Consider the following 20,198-nt stretch of genomic DNA (forward strand, 5'->3'; position numbering starts at 1 on the left):
TTAATTCTACCCCATATCAGATACGCTCATTTAGTCTGGGGAACGACTACTATGAAGAATTTGAACATGCTTTATCTGTTACAGAAAAAAAGTTGTGGGAATCATTGAAAACGTGCCGTTTCTGCATCCTACAGCGGAATCATTTCGCCAGTGCCGTATAATCCAAGCACATAATTTTTATGATTACCATTTAGCGCGTTAATTTTGCCTGCGAGTGAAGAATAATGATTCATATTTCGCTGGCCTATCTGAGTTAAAGAAGAAAACGGGATTGTATGATACGCGCTTTACCGAAACATGGCTTGTACCGATACCACGCAATAATTATGACATGCAATCGCTCTCTTATGTTCTTCCACAACTACTCAACAAATTTGAAGCGCAAAACATTCATATTGCTATTTTGTCAAGAAAACGTCTTCACGGTTTGTTTCTTTGATGCGCTCTTATATTTGGTTTGTTTTGTTCAACTGATGTTCGCAACTGGAAAAAACGAAGTTGCAGAGAGGGGATCCTTTTCTTCTGTTTTCTTTTCTTTTGCTATCACGAATAGTAAGATAGCGGTTACCATGTTGTTTTCGTGTGTGCGAGTTCAATTGTGTTCCTCGTTGCGTTTTTTATCTGTATGCTGTATTAGGTCACACGAATGCAAATGTATACTGTGTTTGAGTATGTATCACTTTACTTTTCTGTTCTGCGCCGATCATTGCTGCCAGTACTGGGCCAGCCACCTCGTCAAGCTGCTTGAAACAGCAGCTTTTTGTGATTGGCTCATGCTCTGTAACAAAATGAAAATAAATAAAGACGTGATAATAAAATACATTGTACCACTTTCCAGGAACTTGAAAGATAGCATGCGTAGTTCCCATTTTCGAAACGGGCATTGGAGTGCAAGTTGCGAGAACCCTACGAGTAACCTCGTTATTTCGAAATCGGAGGGGCCCAAAAATATGTTCGAATTAAAATAAGTTCTAATTCACGAAAGCTAATTTAATACACATAACATGGTCGGGACCGCTGCGTCAGTTCGAATAAACCAGAAGTTCGAACTAAGCGAGTTTCAAAGCTGGCGCTTGGAACTACCTGTCTATTTCGCGTCTTTGGGCGGCATCAGAGCTTTTTGTGCTTGCTTCTCACGATATTTTCTCTTGCACTGTCAAGCGCGTGCTTATTTGTGAACAGCAACCGTTTGCGTGCGGCGGTTCTATAGCTACTAATTTGTTTCTTTCGTGCAATGAATGTCGGAAGCGGTTCATAGGCGGCTAGGTATACAATGCATTTTTTCCTGAGCAAGACGTTTAATCTTGTCGATGAACTTTTGTAATTTCGAAACTGCCTTTCCTGAATCTAGTGAATTTGCTTCGTGACGTTTTAAAGGTTATCTGCGTGGGCGGACAAGCTGCCACGTAAATGTCAGCGGCCAGCAATCCAATCGTTATTGTTCTTCAAATGGCGTGTTGCAGGGGTCTGTTTTAGGCCCTCTTTTTAATTTATTTATTCGTCGTGAATTTCTCGACCGCTATAAGCCAGTCGCATTTACTTAATGCTGATGACATATAGATTTTAAAAGAAGGCTGGCGTCTCAGCGATTGCAGGTATTTGCAGAGACGTGATTGTTTTCGTTAACCGATGCCAAGAGAACATTTGGTGAACGCGACGAAAGCCAGTGTAGTCATACACAGACCTCTTGCTTTTTTAATACTCAGTTGAAGGTTTCACTTTGCCTGTTATTTTGACGGCCACATAACTTGTGCTCTGTCATAGCCAAGTGGCCTTTACACGGCGTGTCAGACCTGTCAAGCAGCGAGCTTATCCCCCCCCCCCCCCTTCGACGGATTGATCGAAGTCGGAAGAACTCCTAAGCTGAATTTTTTGAAATTGTACTCCATTGTCCGGAGCGCGTCTGGCCAGTGGTGTCAGTACACGAGTTTCGGAAAATGAAAGGTACAAGTGGATGAATGACTGCACGGAGGCCGTTTGGGTACGGGTATACCAAACATGTAATGCGTTTTCTGATGTCTTCTTGTAGACTATGATCCTCATGGGCTTGAGTCAGACAATGAAAGTTATGTTGGTAATTGATATACCGGAGGCTCTTCCTGGCGCCAGGGCCTTGGCGGCAGTAGAGAAGAAATTTGAGGAAGCTGATGTAAATTTACCTGTCAGAAGAAATAAGAAATAAGAAGAACATGGATAAGTAGTCGCGGCTGGTCAAGAAGGCTAATAAACTTCACCTCGACGTTTTTACACACCCAAGACGCATAAGCCTGGAATTGCCTTCAGTAAAATTATTACAGAGCTACACCCGTGTCAGTATATACGGTGTATCCGGCTTTTTCGAGAAGGGCTTATCTACACTACACATTAAAGATTCATTTGTAGTCCCCATTTTCCAAGCTTTATACGGAATTGCCTTGACACACATATCTTCACTAATTGCTCCGCCATTAGCAATGATGCGGAAGATTGGTCTTACTCTGTTTTGCCCACCTCTTGCCTGCCGTTGAAGAATGTATCACGACAGGCAACGACGAAATGACATTCAAGAGGGCAAGCAGCACACCTGCTCCCACTTTCGTAGAACTCTTGTCCCTTTATTTTATTTTGTCATTTTATTATTTGTCATGACAGTGAAGCGTACACGCAGATGCCTGGTGTGTGTATCGGCCTGAGAGTGGCCCTGATACAAAGCGAAATTTTTCCGGCCAATGTTGATCGCATCCTGGACGTGGACTTAAAAGGTACTGTTAAAAAGTATTCCGTTAAATGGACGATTATCTCAGTATTTTTGAAAATGCTTCCAGCCGTAGGTCGACAAGGGATATCTTGGAAATATTACGATGGACCTCTGTGGCGGTTATTGAAATGTGTTGTATCACCTGGTGGTCAATCTACCAGACACTTCCTCCACGGGTATGCGCCGCACCAGTGGGACGCGCAATTAAGGCTGGCCAAAGTGAAAAGGAAGAGGTCGCTCAGAGGCAGACCGTCTCGAGCTGCATGGAGTTTCTTGGCTGCAGACTGCTCTCGCTGGCGCCTCTCCGGAGAGGAAGCCACAACTTGGCGGGGGCTCCAGGCAAATACCTACCCCCACCCCACCCGTCTCCAGCCTATGCCATAGGCGTGCCAACGCACTCCAGATTTGGCCCCACTTCCCAACCCCGCCTTCGAACAGTGGAGGGCTTCCATGGCCAGCCCAGACACAGATACCCAACTCAACCTGGTGACCCAAGCTAAGGACAGCCAATCGAAGTCAAGGAATCCCGGAGCAGGGATGCCTTTCACGGGGCAAAAGGCATAACATCAGTTTCTGCTCAACGAATAAAGAAATTTATTCTCCCTGTCCACCTCTCTCTCAGTTGTAATCATTTGTAAATAGATTTGTAATGTACTTAGACTGTAAATGCTTCCCACCTGCATTGTAACAATATTTAAGGAAATGGTACTCGGCCGCAATTTTACTGTTGAAGCATTTAAAGATGACCGTATTCAGTATTTGGATTTGTCTTCAAAAGGAAGGTGAAGCGGTTTTAGAATTAAAAGAAAAGTTGCCTAGCAGCAAGTACACATTGAATACTTGCCGTGTACGAAAAATGCTCGCAATACATGCAATAGAAGCGGCCCAATGCGCAAACAAAAGTGGCCCGATGTCCCGCCTCCATCTCGCCGCGCGATGCCGGAAGACCGAAGAGCGCGGGCGAAAACCGGCTGAAAAACGTCATACCTGGACTTCCGGCCGGATCGGTCGCCTCTGCCATGCTCTTTTCGCCGTGTTGCCTTGTGAATGATACTTGTTGTTGTTGTGATTGATAGCACTTATTTGTACAACTTTCATGTTCAAAAAGTATGCACAAACGCCAAACGAGGCATACGTTACCATGCCGTATTCATAAGCAGGATAATGCCACGCCGGGACGTTTGATAACACACGGAAGCGACAACCGAGATGGCTGTGCTTGATGACAGAGAATATACTACACTACGTAAGATACTTTGTAAAACGCTCCAGTGCGTTTTTCTTATTTTTTTCTTCTCTTTTTTTATGCGACGGGCGTAAATGTTCAGATTAGATGCTAGATTTAGGAAGGATGATGAATAGTGCTGTACTTTGGCCCGGGATGTTTCTGTTTCGTTCAGTTCCAGAACCAAAGTCACATTTGTTCAGGAAATATCTGTTTCGTTAAACGCGTTGGTTTTCTTTCCCTATGGGCTTAGAACAGTGTTCAAAAACCCAAGCCTACAATGCTGTGGTCACCCCAGTATGCTACAATGTTTTCAGAATAAATGCAACTCAAGCAGTAAGACGCCACTCATCGAAGTGCAGCCAGCGATCGCGGAGGCACCTTAGCGTCGCTGCCCAAAAAGCGCGCGCGCGCGCATGTGGGTCTGTGTATGAGGATGAGTAACGGGGCTGGGGTGGGCGACAACGAACAAAGGAAATTCGGAAGCAGAGTCCACTTGTTGGTTTATGCGTGTACCGGCAACATATGTCTCGCATATACGTTTACAGCGCATGTACGCTATTTTTTCTCGCAGTGCACGTACGTGCTTTTTGCTGGTAGATTGTTCGGCATAAATGGTTTCGTATATAGTAACAAACAGTTCAGGCAGTACCTAATACAAACATAAGGAATAGAAACCCCCTATGCGGGTTGCCTAATTCATAAATATTTTTACGGAACCCTCTAGCCGACGCCACAGTCACTGCTTTGGGGTACTCGGTCGTGTAAAGCAAATTTAAGCTCCAAGATACTTAAACCAACAGCACGGGAAGTTATAAAATAAACTTGCAGTCATGTGCGAACAATAAACTGCAAGCTAAATTGCCGAAAAGGCAAGCGCCGCTGCCGTGCGGTCGTTCCCAATGCTTCCGACAACCCGCGCGGCCGAAGGGTGTCCTCCTTTGACGTCATGAAGGGCGCAACCAATCAGGGGCGTCAAAAGACGAAAAGCGCGCGTCTTTCAAACGGGACCGCGCGTTTTGAAAAATAAAGGCTGGTTGGACTCAAGCGCGATAAAAATCAATGTGATATTCGGATTCAGCGCGCAAGGAACTATATAAACGTGCCTCTAACTCAATTTTTTTTGAAAGCGCTTCAGCTTCCCTTTAAGCTTGAAATACAACGCGCATGTTGGGTGTGTGCGCCATGACCTGTAAAGCCATTGATGGGTTACTCGTCGGGACACACTAAGCTCGTAATGAACGCCACTGCATCATCGTGTTCTTGCTCGGTGGTTACTGAGTCATGTGAACACTTGATGAAAAGTAGCTTTGAAGTTAAGAAGTTAAGGAATCCTGGATTTTCGCAATACCTGTTGCCATGAACCCGTGAAAATCTCGTAAAAATCCTTATAATGCAGTAAGGGTGTGGCCGACGAGACGCAAAATCACGAAAATGTTGCTGTGGTGCCATACATTCATGGTACCGCCTGAAGAAGTTCGTCTGCGCTGTGGAGCCCAAGCTGCTATCACGGCGCGCATTAAGTTGCACGTGGAAGAGTTGATAGAGAGGCTGAAGAGGGGTAGTAGCAAAGGAGTGGTTGGTTGAGGCGTGCAACACGCCAGCCGCTGCCTTGCATGCGCAGCGGGTGTTGAGCAGAACTCTGCTTTGTTTTGTGGCCAAACCTATCCTGGCCAAATTGGACGTTGCACCAATGTACTTTTCCGATAGCATGAATTGTCATTAAAAGGCCCTGTTTGCTCCCCTCTTTTATCACAGTGCGTAAACCGTGACTGTGTGTCGAATTTTCCTGTCATAGTCATTCTATTTAGACATAGACAGCGAATAACACGTGAAGTCTCATACCTTCTTTAAGTTTGGAAGGCGTTTCTTTAGAGCAGGAACCCATTTTCCTTTTGATGCTCATGTCTTTTCATATCCTGTTCTCCCAGCACGCCAAAACTGAATTTGTCTTTGAATTGTCTAGTACTGCACCTCCTGTATACTTTATGTCTGATGCCTGTAAACTGTACTTTTCTTGTTCTTCTAATAGTGTTTATTGGCTTGATTCTGTATTTACAAAGGATTTAGCGTTCTATTGTCACTAACTTGAACACTGTACCACTTGAGTCGTTAATCTTGTGACATTGAGTTGAATTACCCTATGTCTTAAATTGTACATCTCTAGTGCCGGTTTCGTCCTTTCTTTCTTCCTTTTTTGTAGTAGTTGTTGTTGTTGCTTCTTCTTTGAGGGGGAGTCTCTGTCCTCTTTCTCTGCTCTTTTTTTACTTCTTTTTTTATTATCGGAAATGTTTGTTTCTTTGTTCTTTTCTTCATCGTTCCACCCCTGCTGCTGCCTCTGTCAATGGATTTTAGGGCTTGTCAAGAGGCCTAGAGCGGCTTTTTCCCAACAAATCCACCATAAAATTATGCGTATTTTATGGAAATAAAGGAAATAAAGCAATTCAAGTGATGGGAACATTTCGCATTTAAGAAAGAGTAGGCATGCGTGTTAGCGTCACGCGAGTGTGTGCCTTTATCTGAAAGGAACTGCTTATGTGCGTCGTTTTTGATTGTCAGCGGGTGTCTATCAAGTTGTCTCCTGACACTGTCTGTCTGTCACTTTTTTCGGTCATTGCACAGATCTTTTTGTTGCCTTGTGTTTTGAGTTTGTATCACCCTTTTTGCTACTAAACTTGAGTTGGAAGAGTTATACCAGCGGCCATCTTTATGTATCCCTCACTCGTTCTTACTTCGCTAGCATTGGTTCAACCCAAGGATTAGCTAGATACTCAAACCCTGGAGTAGCACAACTACTCTAAGTGCGGCTTATTTGCGAAGGTTTCCCCTATCGCCGAAAAATCGGTGTCGCCGTTACCGTGAAGGCTTCACAAAAGTGGTCGTCATTTTTTCCCCGTGAATAGTGGAGTTACCCAACTTAAAAGCAATTTTCGAAGCGCCAATGTGCAGCACGTGAGTTCGTGTCGGCTCCCTGGCGGGATCTTCTGCCGATCGAGCGACGCGACACGGCCGCTGAGTAGTATTAACTCTATGGCCGCTGGATGAAAGGCGCACTCGCTCTCATCCAGCGGCCGTGAACGTAAGCACGAGTGACTGCCCTGGTGGCAAGTGACCGGAATCAGAGGAAACTGGGTTTTCGCAGCAGATGGTATGCGGTTTCTTAAATTTGCATAGTAATGTCGAATTAGTTTTTTTGGTGAACGAATTTGAAGTTGGTTTAAAACCGGGAAAATTTGGTTCATGCCACTAAATAAAATGAAAACGCTCACAAAAGTGACAACAACGCGATATCCGGGTTGCTGCGCCAGTCTATCCTTCGTAACGCTTGTGATGTCGGAAATTTGAAGACATTATTGCGGAACACCTAAAAATCTACAAGAACTTATCAGCTTCTGTGAAAGTGTTACGCACCTGGAAACTTATTGCACAGAGTGTTTGCGACTGGTTGTTTACGGCCGGGTCATTCGCAGTGTACACCTCATCTCACCTGGTTTTGCTGATTTCTTAGCGACAAAAGGGTTTTTGTGACAAACTTCCAGAAAGATACTAGCATTCTAAGGGCTGTTTCTAGTTCATCAGATCTTTTTCGTTACTTATAGTGCTTCTTTAGGAGTTTGGTTGTGGTTGTTGGGGAGGTGCGCCGACAGGTGCCTTTAAGTAACGCGCTTTGCAATACCGGAGCTCTAATTTGATAAGACACTTGCAGATGGCGCCATGCTACGTGCCCTCTTAAAGCCCACTTCCGAGTGGCCGCGGGAATTAGAAACGTGGCAACATCGGCCCTTCCTGGTGCCATGCATACAAAAACAAACCACTCTAAGCATAAACTAGGACTGCGGGGGGTCCGGTGTTTCCCGAAGGGGACTCCGCACCCCCAACCCCCCGGTGATGCTGACCTCTGTCCCCCCTACTGCCCCAAGCGCCATTACCAATGCCATTACCAGTTGACATTTCTTTAGTGTTGCCTCTACCTTTTCCCTTAAATTTTATTGGGGCTAAAAGCTTACTGCATGATTGAATTGGCACAGACGTGGACGACTTTTATACTTTCCATTTATTCCTTCAAATTCTCACCATACCAGGACAAGCGCACTGGAGGCATGCATGCATGCGTGTATGTATGTATGTATGTATGTATGTATGTATGTATGTATGTATGTATGTATGTATGTATGTATGTATGTATGTATGTACGTACGTACGTATGTATGTACATAAAGACGGGTGCATTTTATTATCAGCAGCATCATGAGCTGCAAGTCAAGGAAAGCCTTGTCCCCTCCCCCCCCCCCCCCCTTCCCCGGCAAAATGAAAACTCTCCGCCTATGACTCTGAGAAGTTATCGCCCATAATCTTTACTACTTGTAATTTGTACCCGGCTTACTCAATGTTTATGATGCTTCATCTTACTGCGTAAACCTCCTAGCTAGAGCTGCTGATTTTTTTTTACCCGCCGCGGTGGCCCAGTGGATAAAAAAAACATTGTGCTGCTGAGTCCAAGGACGCGGGTTTGATATCAGGGCGCGGCGGCCGCTTTTCTGATGGAGGCGAAAAGTACAAATGCCCGCGTGTACGAGATAACGGCGTGCGTTAAAGATCCCCAGGTGGTCAGAATTAATCCGGAACCCCCCACTACGTCACGCCTCATCACCTGCGCGGCGTCGCCGTATTAAAGGGACACTGAAGTGATTTGTAAACATTGCGGGATTACTAGCGCAAATTGTAGTTCGGAGTCCGTAGGCATTGTTTCGACCACTCTGGCCGCGTTTACGCGAATTTATTTAGTAGAAAAATCAATTCGAAAATGCTGTCCTCCTCTCTTTACGCTCGCCCATTTTCTGTGGCGTTTTCGTGTGACGTCAGCAGGAGATGAGCTGGAAAATGGCTGCGCTACTGCACGGTTCGCCGACCAGCCGACCTACGGATCGAGTCAGTCGGCCCAGCGTTTCGTCCGCCGGCCGCCGACGGGTCGTCGCTATTCGCTCGCTCAATTGAAACTAAGCCACAACACCTTTGTGAATGAAAGAATGTGCCTTTCCTTACTTTGTTAGTTTGTACACTGTGTCAAACTCAGAGTCCGGGTCGCTCCACACAAGCGCTGCACAAGTGCACATGCGACGCTTCGCTGACTTTACGCTAGTAGGAAAATCTAAGGCCAATTGAAGGTGGGAGAAGAGTCAGCGAAGTCAATATAGGTACTAAGAAAATAAAATCACCTGAAACTTTTACCGTACAGCGCAAAACTAGGGAGCAGGATGCACTTTTTGCGCTGGGTAAACAAGCACAGCGGTCAGCAGCACGACCGCACATCTGCGAACGCTTTTCCGTCAAAGAAATGCAATTGCTAGACGTGAGGTATTGTGGAAACTTGGGGGATGCTTACTGCACGAGTGCAAAACAAGAAATAGTCACATAAAGTACTTAAAATGCTTAAAATAAATAAAAGTGTAAACTTGTCATACATTATAAACCTTGTTTATGCAAAGTGGCCATCGCCGGCTCGTGGCCTAGCGGTCTGAGGTGCTGGAATTTGTTTTGGAAGTCGCAAGTTCGAATCCCCGAGGGTACATGTATTTTTTTTTGTAAGTTGATTTTTTCGTATGCGGCCGATGTTTTCTGAACTGAGCTCACCATTTTTGGGCCGTAACGTTCACTGCTCCACGAGCGAGATCGCAGAACGCGCGCATACTGACAATGACGCGCTAGCGAGTTCTCGTTGGCGTGCTGTTGCCACAAGCACCGACTGCTTGCGGGCAGTGGGCACAGCCCAGAATCAACAGACCCTTGGCCTGGTGCGAACTAGCTTTTTACGAACATACATGAGTAAGGCAAGCTCCGAATATGCGGGAAAAGCGCATGGCATTTGAGAGTCTGCGGTGACGCGGAGGGCGTTCATCCACTGCGTAGGCCTCGTCTAGTGATTTCTACGATTCCAAGCCGCCCTGGGAGGTTTATCTTAGACATTTGACAGCGGACAACATGGCAGAAGCGCGGTACGGCGATAATTGAGAAATCGAGAATGCCCATCCAACAACGCCATCAGATGTCAAGCATGTTGTTTTACAGAACCTAAACCGAAACCGAAACTTTGGATTGCTAACCTTGGGCATCGTCCAATCACGGTGCCCCCCCTCCTGACGTCACAGCCTTTAGTTGGTGCGGCCGCCGCAAACCGCGCATAGTAGTTTTTCTTCTTTCGCGCTTTGTGGGGAGGGGGGAAGCAACTTTATTTAGTCGCCTGCAGAGCGATACCACCATTAAGTGGCGCCGCGACGCGGGCCCTTACGTCTTCTCAGCGGGTGGTCTTTACTCGACTACGGCGCGTGCTACTCCCGCGTTCGGTCGCCCTTGGGGGCAACGTCCCGGCGTTTTCGCTCGGCCTTTGTCTTTCAAGAGCCGCCAAGACCTGCTGGACGGCCCAGGTTTGGATTTCTTGGTCATAGCACTTCGCCGCAGCCGCGAGCCGCGGCGGAATCGTACTTGTCGACGCTTCGTTGGGGAACTTGGTGCAGTCCCATAGGATGTGCGTTAGGGTGGCCCTCTCCCGCTGGCACACGCGGCACACATCACTCGCATACACTTGCGGGTACACATATTTCATCAACACTGGGGTGGGTAAGGACCCAGTCTGCAGTTGTCTGAACAGCACCGCCTCCGCTCTGCTCAGCCCCGGATGCGGGGGTGGGAGAGTTCTTCGAGCCAAGCGGTGGAACTGTGTAAGTTCGTTGGACGTCGTCATACGGTCCTTGGCGCTACACCACAGTGGACGGTCGGTTGCAGCGGCGCGGTTGGTTAGCGCTCGCGCCACTGCGTGTGCCGTCTCGTTGTGGTTGTCGTGCTTGGCCGACGCATCGTTGCCCGCGTGCGCCGGGAACCACTTTATTTTAACACACCTGTTCTCTCGTTGGAGGTCGGCCGAGCACAGAACGCGCACAGCCTCACCGCACACTTTGCCCTTGGCATAATTCCGCACGGCACTCCTGGAATCGCACAACACTGTCTGGCACCCGGGGCCGGCAATGGCCAGGGCTATGGCCACCTCCTCCGCTTGGCACGCCTGTCGGACCCGAACGCTCGCCGCCGCCCTCGTCGCGCCAGACGACGCCTCGATGACGGTAGCCACGAATGCCTCGCTGTCTCCCTGGTATTCGGCCGCGTCCACGAACCTGGCGTGCTCGTCCTTGGCGTACAAGTCGATGAGTGCCTTGGCCCTCGCCGCTCTTCTCTCCTTGTCAAACTCCGGATTCATGTTCCTCGGGATGAGATCTACCCGAATCCAGCGCCGGGTCTCGTCCGGGACAGGAGCGTCGGTGCTCGCCTTCGCCGCAGGCGTGAAGGCCAAGTCTTGCAGTATGCGCCTACCGGTCTCGGTCGTAGAGAGCCGCTCCAGCTGGGCGGATCGTTGCGCTTCAGCAATTTCCTCGAGGGTATTGTGTACCCCCCGGCTCAGGAGCTTGTCGGTGCTTGTGCACTCGAACAGCCCGAGCGCCGCCTTGTACGCTCGGCGTATCATGGCGTTGATCTTATTCTTTTCGCACTTCGTCCAATTATGGAAGGCTGCAACGTAGGCGACGTGGCTGATTACGAAGGAATGCACAAGCCGAATCAAGCTCTCCTCCTTCATCCCGGCCTTGCGGTTGGCGACCCGTCTGATGAGACGCACTGCGTTGGTGATCTTGGCTGTAAGGCGGGAAACGGTCTCGCCGTTGCCGCGACGCTTGTCTATAATCATACCGAGAATCCGTATCTTATCGACCTCCGGGATCACCTGGCCGCTCCTCATCACGATCTTTATCGCCTCGTAATCCCTGGGCTCGCTCTTGTTTCGCCTTACGTATTTGGTCGTAACACCAGCAGCTCCGACTTGCTCGGCGAGCAGATCAAGCCGGATCCGTTTAGCTGGTCTTCGATAGTGTCGACAGCCTCTTGCAGCGTGCTCTCGATGTGACCATCGCTGCCTCCCGTAACCCACAGAGTGATGTCATCGGCGTAGATGGTGTGCCGGACCCCCTCGACTCGAGAGAGCCGCTCGGCAACCCCGATCATAACGAGGTTGAATAACAACGGCGAGATGACCGAGCCCTGGGGGGTCCAGACACTGCCGAGCCCCTTCTCTTGCAGTCGCAGATCGCAGGCGCAGAGCTCTGTGGTCCGGCCTGTCAGAAAGTTCTTGATATAGTTATAGGTTCTTGCACCCATGTTCAGTCTGGAAACCTGGGCTAGGATCGCAGAGTGCTTCACTTTGTCGAAGGCGCTCTGCAGGTCCAGCCCCAGGATGGCTTTATTGTCTTTCGTTAGGTTGCCGTCAATGACCTCATTCTTCAACAGAATCATCGCGTCTTGGGTGCCGAGGCAACGCCGAAACCCGATGATCGTGGCGGGGTACAGTCCTGACTCCTCCAGGTAGTCCTGCCACCTACACATGAGGACGTGCTCCAACACCTTGCCCACGCAGGACGTGAGCGAGATGGGCCGGAGGTTGTCCGTGTTCGGTGGCTTGCCCGGTTTGGGGATGAGGATTGTCTTGGCAGTCTTCCACTGCTGGGGAAGTGACCCCGCCCTCCAGCACTTGTTGTAGTAACCGGTGAGGTTCTCGATGGCCGCATCGCTGAGGTTCTTGAGCGCTCTGTTCGAGATGTGATCCGGGCCGGCCGCAGACTTGCTGTTCAGGTCATGCAAGGCCGCTCGCACCTCCTCGACGCTGATGTCGCGGTCGAGCTTATCGTTGCCTTGACCCGCGTACTCAGGATGCCTTTCCGTGGGTGTGACCGGGAGGTACTTGCTGTCGATGCGTCTGATTACTTCTGGTTTCCCGTGCTCCTTGACTGCTCTGTGAATGATCTTTGCGAGGCGGTCGCGTTGATGGGATTTTGTTTTGGTCTCGTCGAGCAGATGCCGCATCAAGTTCCAGGTCTTGCCGCAATGCATCTGCCCGTCCGCAGCGCTACAGATTTCATTCCACTCTTGCGTGCATAGCACGCGACAGTGGGCTTCGATGGCGCGATTCAGCTCCGCTACCTTCTTCCTCAGTCGCCGATTCAGCCGTTGTTTCTTCCACCTGTTTAGGATGGATTGTTTCGCTTCTATTAAGTGCGCCAGGCGGCTGTCTATCTTGTCGACCTGCGCGTCCGTTTCTATGGTCTTGGTCGCTTCCTTGATCTTCCCCGCGATGAGGGCCGACCATTCTTCTATGTTCTCGATGTCCTCCTCCTCCGTCGGTAACAGGCTACGGAAGGCATCCCAATCATTAAATTTATGCTTTCTGGTGTCCTCCGACGTGTTGACCTCCTCCGGTATGATGACCTCCACGATGTAGTGGTCACTTCCGAGCTCGGACCCCGTGTTGCGCCAGGTGATCTTGCCCTTCTCGTCGTTCTTCACGAATGTGAGGTCTGGCGTCGTGTCTCTGGCCACGGAGTTTCCGATCCTCGTAGGATCCGTCGGGTCCGTGATGAGGGTGAAGCCCAGGTTTATTGTGTCTTGAAACAGATCTCGCCCCTTGGCCAATTGCTTGCGGTATCCCCATGCCGGGTGCGCCGCGTTGAAGTCCCCGCAGGCGATGAGCCTGTGGGTCCCCACCGTGGTGCTGGGTCTGTGCAGGAGTGTCTTGAACTTTTGTTTCCGGTGCGAAGGGCTACTGTAGACGTTAAGCAGAAAGGTACTGTTCTTGTGTTTCTTGCCCGAAACGACCTCGATGAGAGTTTATTCTATTTTACTCTTGTGCAACTCATGTTCGATAAAGGTGACTCCCTTGCGAATCAACGTACACACTCCTCTACCGCCGGTGACCTCCGGAGACTTGATGTAAGCCCTGTAACCGGGGAGCGATACCGCGTCGGTGCGAGTCTCTTGTAACATGATTATATCTGGCTTGCGTGCTACTTGTGTTATGTGTTGCTGTAAGACTGCCCTCTTGCTAGCGAAACCGTTACAGTTCCAGTGCCAGGTCACCAGACCCTTCACTGCTGCTGTTGTTGCTGGAGTGGCCATGATTGTTGCTGATTGTACTGCTGCGCTGTGACTTGCTGTATGGCGTTCGCTAGCTGCTGACATGTCTGCTCGATGTCGGCGAACTTGTCGAAAATCATCTTAGTGAAGGTTGTCTTAATATATTCCTCGAGCCTGTCAAGGTGTTTCTCGATTCGGTCGACTTTGTCTTCCAGGTTGTCCACCCTATCGTTAAGTTTGCGCTCCTTCAGGTTCTCGATCGCTCGTCTCTTGGGTGCCGGTTCCTTCGCTGCGGGTACAGCACTGCTGGTGCTGGGTGTGGGTTCACACGGCACCGCTTGAGGCGTTTCGTTATTGGTGGAACGGGGCGTCAGAAGCTTTTTGATTTCCGCGATCTCTTTTGCCATCTTGCTGATAATCGCCTCTTGCCTAATGACTGTCGTCTCGAGCTCGTTGTTCTTGCGCCGGAGTTCCTCGTTGGCCTCCTCCAACACCCTCATCGCCTCGTCTTCCTTCGCCTTGGTGCTGTTGCCGCCGACGTTTTTGGTGGTTGCGGTGGCATTGGAGGTGGTGGTGGTGGTACCCCCCTGTGCTTTCATAGCATCATTTCTTGCTGCATCGGCCCAACTCACGCGGTCACGTGAATGTGATCGCTTACGGCTAACGCTACGCCGTCTGCTCTCGCTGCCCCTGCGCTTCGAGGAGGAACGCGATGCACGGCGACGAGCTGGGCCGGCAGCTGTTGCAGCTGCTGATGTCAGCGGTGGAAATCCCTTAGCTTCGAGCGCCGCTTGTTGCTGCTGCTGCGCTTGCTGTTCGGCCATCCTGCGCTCCCACTGCCTCTTTATAACTACGTATGGGGTCTTGAACTTATTCTTACAAACCTTGTCCCCGGTCAGATGTGGCCCGCCGCACAATTTGCAACTGGGGGTACAGGTATGGTCGTCCTTGGGGTTTACGGCCCCGCAAGCGAAGCACTACTTCACGTGAGGGTTCGGACAAACGTCGCGGCGGTGGCCCACCTTTCCGCACTGCTTACACACATCGAATTGCTTGCGGTATAGGCTGCACTTGATGAGAACGGGACCGTAGCACACGTAATTCGGTACCTTCAGGCTCCCGAAAACAACGATGACTGTGGTCGAGCTACCAATCCTCTTCGCGCCAAGTGCCAGGGGATTTCTCGAGTTTACAATGTTCCGGTCGATCATGGCTGGGGAGTCCTCAATCGGGATACCTCTAATCACTCCTTTAACGGTGCCATATGGCGCGGTTTGTTATGCGCCAACCACATGTTCCTTGCCACCAATGCAGATCGATTGTATCTTGGCGTAAAGTAAAGCACGTGCATCGTCGGGGGTACTCACCACCATGATGTTTTGTTGCAAATTGGGGCAGAAGGTGTCCGCTGCCCCGTCCTCCCTTGATACATTCGCCGCCGCCATGATTGCCGGTGCCACGATGGCGGTATGAGTCCTCGCGATGTTAAGGCCTCCCCTAGGCCGCACCACCACCTTCGTCTCCTCCCTCGGTAGAACGTCCGGCATCCTTGCTGCCCTCGTTACCGAAGCTTTCACATTCCCGGCGAAGTTCTTCTTCGTAGACCTCGACTGTCGAGGGGCGGTGACCTCGCCGGCTGGGGCCTTTATACGCTGGCCCACGTGCGACCAGCCCGCACCGTCATTGAATTCCTCGGAAGAAATTTCTTCCCCTTCAACTTCAATACACATCTGGCTAACGCCGGAATTCGCCGGTTCCCGATCAATGGACGTCTCCATCTCGGTCGTCATGTTTGTACAGCCACCGCCCGAGGACGACGGCCCTCCCTCACCAAAGTTAGGCCTAGCTAGCTGTGGACTCCAGCTGTTCGATTAGGCTTGGCGGAACGCCGCCGGGCCTCACAAGAAAAGTCCAGCAAAAACGTACCTTTTGTTAGCGACTGGTAGTGGTTAATGACCCGCACCTTTACAGACACATTGGTAATAGTTATGCGGCGATAACTAATAATTAGCACTGCAAAAATGGTCATAAAAGCCGGAGCCGATGTGAGCACGTCAGCTCTCCTCGCGCTTTGTAAAATAATTACCGATTTGTCAACCGGATAAACAATGAATAGTGTGTTAATTTGAGCCAGTCTACACAGTGCAAGCAAAAACGGGAGCTTGACAAATTCACTTCAGTGTCCCTTTAAACCATACAATCAATCAATCAATCAGTCAATCAATCAATCAATCAATCAATCAATCAATCAATCAATCAATCAATCAATCAATCAATCAATAAATAAATAAATAAATAAATAAATAAATAAATAAATAAATAAATAAATAAATAGGTAAACCAATCAATCAATCAGATTTGCTTATTTGTTCGCAAGGAAAGAAATATTGCTGCAAACTTTGCGAAAGCTGTTAGCAGCCCAGGGCTGTTTACATGTTTTAGTTAGCTGTTGTTAAGTAAGAGTTTTGTTGGAAAAATCAGCGAAAGTGATTCGTAACACAGTTCGTAACAAGCCACAATAGTGAGTAAGGGAGGCATGGCCATCCGTTCAGTCGTACGAATGGCAGTTACATTTCAGCATACATATTCCTGCACATTGGCTGGGCGAGTGAACACGCGATCAGCATTATAGTTAAGGCCCAAGTTAGTACCTTGTGCTTGTATACCGGAACGAAAAACTGATGCAGTCCTGATGCTTCCATCGTGAGTGTGCCGTCGCTGTTGCGGGAGTATGTATTCCTTTGCCTATCGACAGCCGAGTTATGGGCAATGTACTCGATCCACGTCCACTTTAAACAGAGCACGCTCAACGCAATGTTTCTTCAATGATTTTTTTTGAAATAGCCGTTTCTCTCTCTACACTGCGGTCATAAGCTCCTTAAAAACCAGTTGAGTATGTCGCCACAATACTTGCCAACAAGACCATATTTGGCGTTTTTCAGCTGAAAAACAAAAAAAGTGCAACATGTTTTTGATGTAGGCGATAGAGAACAGCCCTGGCTTTAATTTGTTAAAGTTGGAAAGAAATCAAAGATTGCTTTTTTTTAAATAAACCAAAATGCTTTACCTATCTGCGGTACAGTGCTTTTCTGAAACATAACCTTATTCACCACATAAACTAAAATTGGCAAGAAGACCATATTCACCACATAAACTAAAATTGGCAAGAAGATTGAAAAAAGAATAGAAGAGTAACACTAAAAATTTCGAACTACCTAGCTTGTTTAGTTGCAGCAAGCGCTGCAAGCGCCAGCCAGCAGCAAGCGCTGGCTGCCTTCATTAAGAAGGCGACCAGCAGCTTCCTGGAATAAGGGCAGCTTTGAAACCAGAGGGAGAAATAAATTTTTTTGCCTGTCTGCCAGCTTGTCTGTCGGTCACAAGGGATGTGTTTCCTTGTTGGCGCAGTCCGTGCTCATTTTTATTTTTGTTGCTCAGCTGTTCGCTTGAGGATTGATCGACCGTTGTTATTTTGTTAGTTAACTCTCGTGTTTTAGTTTGTAGAGCGCATGCCACGGAGGCGTTGAAACAGAGACGACCAGACCACGTAGCAAGCCGGTTTATTCCGAACGCCGTGGGGTCACAGAACAGGGAGGATGGGGTCTCTCTCTACTGATGCCAGGGGCGCGCGAGCCCTCCGGCGGGTGAGCGCGCCCGTGGGCCTGCGTCACGCTGCTGCCATTGGCACTGTGGCTTGCCGCTACAGGGCTCCCCCCGAAGAGAGGAGCTGGTGTGACGCTCTGATCGCCCCAACGTACATGATGGTCACGGTGGTGTGCAGCCACAGTGGGAGGTCTCGTAGGGTTGATGTCGGCGGCGGTGACGTATGCCGGCTTCAGGCGCTCTAGGGCTATGTTGTCGTGAGAGCCATTGATGTCGATGACATATGTTGACGAGTGTCGTTCTACAGGGAAAGGGCCAACGTAGTGTGGTTGCAATGGGCGGCGCACGGGTCCGTACCGCACAAACACATGTGTTGCCTGTTCAAGGTCCGGAAGCACATAAGGTCCTCTGGGTTTTCGTTCCCGTGTAGGCTGCGGTCGAAGGTCAGCGAGGATCAATCTCAGCGATTTCACGTAGTCCGCGGCGGAAGATGCTTGAGACGGTACCTCGAACAGGTCGGCTGGTAGTCGAAGCTGGGTTCCAAAAACGAGTTCAGCCGAAGAACACGTCAGGTCAGTTTTGAAGGCGGTGCGTATGCCCAGAAGTGTGAGGGGCAAGCGCTGGACCGACTGTGTTGGGCAGTCGTGTGCTGTGAGCGCGGCCTTAAGTTGGCGGTGAAAGCGTTCGACGAGTCCATTTGTTTGTGGCCGGTACGCTGCCGTGCGCAAACGAGTCGTGCCGAGGAGGTGAAGGAGCTCGGCGAACAAAGCAGACTCGAACTGCCGTCCGCGGTCGGTGACGATGGATGATGGGCATCCGAAGCGCGCTACCCACGTCGACACGAATGCTGACGCTACCGTTGGTGCGGAGATGTCGGGTAGCGGTAGCCTTGGCAAGGGGGCAAGGGACCGACGAGGTCAATGTGCACGACGGCGAAGCACTCATCAGGTTGTAGGAACGTCTTTGCCGGCGGAACTGGATACCGGTGAACCTTTGCGCGTTGGCATGGTGCACACGCGCGGACCCAGTCGCGAACATCAGCGTTCATTCGAGGCCAGACAAAACAAGCCGCGATGAGTTTCTGCGTGGCTCGAATCCCAGGATGGGCCATGTTGTGCAGGGCATCGAAGAGATCGCGACGGCAGGTTTTGGGTACGAATGGTCGTGGCTTTCCGGTCGACAAGTCACAAACGATCTGCTGTCCGTCGAGTGTCACGTCTTCGAGCTGGAGCGCAGTTGGGGATCTGCGAAGACGCAGTAGCTCCGTGTCGTCTGCTTGGTCAGCAGCCAGCCGGTGGAGGTCGGGTGCAATTAAAAGCGGCGAAGTGGAGGCAATGGCGTCCACGCGGCTTAGAACATCCGCAGCTGTGTTGTCAACGCCAGTGACATGCTTGATATCCGTCGTGTACTCGGACAGGTAGGCAAGCTGCCGCACTTCTCGTGGCGTGTAATGGGTGTCGGGCCGGCTGATGGCGTACGTCAAGGGTTTGTGGTCAGTGAAGATGGTGAACTGACGACCCTCAAGAAGATGTCGGAAGTGACGCACAGCCAGATACATTGCCAAAAGTTCACGCCCGAAGACACTGTACCGGGACTGCGGTGGGGTTAGACGTTTTGAGAAGAAGGCCAAGGGCTTCCACGCGCCATTTACGTGCTGTTGGAGGACAGCTCCCACAGCAGAACTCGAGGCATCCGTCATCAGCGTGAGTGGACGTCCTGGATTTGGGTGAGCGAGGAGAGTGGCGTTTGCCAGCGCACGTTTGATGGCATGAAAGGCTGCCTCAGTTCTGGCGTTCCAGTCCAATTCAGTGGTAGAACGCTTCCCGGAAAGCAGGCGGTCGAGAGGCTCAAGCAGAGTGGCGCAGTTCCTGATAAAGCGACGGTAGAAGTTTACCAGACCCAGGAACTGGCGAAGCTTGGTGACCGACGTTGGAGTTGGGAAGTCAAGAATGGCCTGGACCTTGTTGGAGGGGGGCCGAATGCCTGTCGCATCCAGTCGATGTCCCAGAAAGTCGAGGGCGGGAACACCGAACTCGCTCTTCGTTGCGTTGATGACAACGCCATGGGCACCTAAGCGTTCGAGGAGAATGCGGAGATGGTGAAGATGCTCCTCTAGGGACGTACTTGCTACCAGCAGATCGTCCACGTAAGCTTAGACGAAGGGCAGTCCACGCGTCACTGTATCGATGAAACGCTGAAACGTTTGGGCAGCGTTCCTGAGGCCGAACGGCATTCGGAGGAACTCGAAAAGGCCGAAAGGTGTTGTGATGGCCGTCTTGTATATGTCCTCCTCAGCGACGGGGATCTGGTGGTACGCCCGTACAAGGTCGATTTTTGAAAATATGGTGGCACCGTGCAGACTGGCGGTGAAATCTTGTATGTTGGGAAGGGGGTGCCGATCTGGGATGGTGGAGAGGTTCAAGAATCGGTAGTCGCCACAAGGTCGCCAGTCACCGTTTTTCTTGGGTACCATGTGCAAGGGTGATGCGTAGCGGCTGGAAGAAGGTCGGACGATGCCAAGTTCCAGCATGTGCTCGAACTCTGCACGGGCGATCTTGAGTCTCTCGGGAGCGAGACGTCGCGGACGAAAGAAAACGGGCGGTCCGGTAGTGGTGATATGATGACGGACGTCATGAGTCACGGGCTGAGTCCAGTCGGGTGGTGACGTGACGGTGGGGAACTCCTTTA

Source organism: Haemaphysalis longicornis, unplaced genomic scaffold (genome assembly GCF_048455015.1).
Source record: "Haemaphysalis longicornis isolate Haplotype H1 unplaced genomic scaffold, Haemaphysalis longicornis Haplotype H1 scaffold_9, whole genome shotgun sequence".
Lineage (NCBI taxonomy): Eukaryota > Metazoa > Arthropoda > Arachnida > Ixodida > Ixodidae > Haemaphysalis > Haemaphysalis longicornis.